Here is a 1,513-nt window from a genome sequence, read left to right as displayed (position 1 = left end):
ATACACATTCCTCTGAGTATAAACAACTTACATTAATCAATTAACATCAGCAATGGTACTCAAAACACTGGTAGGTCAAATTCTAATGTGACAATTTAAAAGCAGACAGTGCTCCACTGGGTTAAAAAATCAGAATTAACTAAGAGACAATACTTTAAATACCACATCATTGAAAACTCCTAGTAGGCATGTCCTCCTCATCAGTTACTTTAAAAATAACAGTCATAACAGGACAAAGAGCAAGCACCGTGCTCACTAAGGCAGGTTATTGAACTGCTTTGATAAAGCACTGCAGTTCAGAGGTAAACATTTCCTATCTTCTCTTCAAGTTACTGAATCTTTCTTCTTCCGGAGTGGTGATTTTAGCCTCTTCCATACACTGCTTTTGGGTTTAGATTTTTTCTCCATGGCTAGTCCTGCCTCCTTTTCTTTCCTAGGTATCTCCCATACAAGGGCATGGAACACATCATCAATGTAGTAACAGTAGGCAGCAGATGTCTCAAAAAAGGGACAGCTGAATTCTCGGGCCAAAGCCAATCCTTCTTCTTTGGTAACCTGTCTTAGCTGTTTCAGGTCAGACTTGTTTCCCACAAGAACCACAGGTGTTATCATCAGTATGTTGAACTCGATAAATAAGCTGTTTAAATTCCCGAACTTCATGGAAACTTCAACGATCTGTGATAGAATAACAGATGATAAACCCTTCTCCTGCCCTCGTATACTGATCCCACATGGCTGTAAATTCTGCCTGTCCAGCTGTATCCAAAATGTCCAGATTGGCAGGCTCATCATCAACACGGATCTGGATTTTATAAGCATCTTCTATGGTGGGGTCATGATCTTCTGGGAATCGGTGAACTGCATGGTCATGGCACTTTTCCCTACACCACCAGCACCCAGCATCACTAGTTTGTACTCCTGTGAGAGCCCTGCAGGACTGCTACAACAACCACCAACTGGGCGAGTTCCAGAATCCATTTTCCTCTTGGGGAAATGTACCCTGAGGAAAAGCCACCACCCGTCCGCACAGGATCCCCCACTTCGTTTTCCTTCTCTCACTGCAAGACGCCGGCACTGACCTGTGATCCCTCCCGCGGCCCGGTAAGATGGCGCCATCTGCACCTGGGCCTCCATGGCAGGGGCCAATCAGTTGCAGACTTTTAAGTGAGACAGATAGAAGACCTTCACTTAGTCGGCTCACCAGCAAAGCATTTCCTGAGGAGTTCGTGGAAGTTGCCAGTTCATTTCCTGAGGAGTTCATCGAACATCTTCACTGGAGTTGCCCGTTTGCTGACTGCCCTATGGAATTTGGACTCATGTGTACCCACATTTGCATGAGTCACTTTTATAAATCTTACATTCATAGATATCTCTCATTGATTCTGTTTCTCTAGAGAACCCTAACTAATACATATGGGTAATCCACATCTAACAATCAGTTGATATGAGGTACAAAGACCAAGATCTCTTGCAACAACTGGCATCATCTCTAAAGGATGAGTGCCCATGGGGT

The 1,513-nt window shown here is 44.0% G+C and overlaps 1 pseudogene; it reads right to left on the bottom strand.

Moving 5' to 3' along the window:
- Positions 1–324: 324 nt before the first annotated feature.
- LOC119534977 lies at positions 325–1,019 on the bottom strand (annotated as a pseudogene).
- Positions 1,020–1,513: the final 494 nt, after the last annotated feature.

Source organism: Choloepus didactylus, chromosome 5 (genome assembly GCF_015220235.1).
Source record: "Choloepus didactylus isolate mChoDid1 chromosome 5, mChoDid1.pri, whole genome shotgun sequence".
Classification (NCBI taxonomy): Eukaryota; Metazoa; Chordata; class Mammalia; order Pilosa; family Megalonychidae; genus Choloepus; species Choloepus didactylus.
Note: the sequence above shows the minus strand (reverse complement) of the source record. Positions and strands in the feature narration are given on the sequence as shown.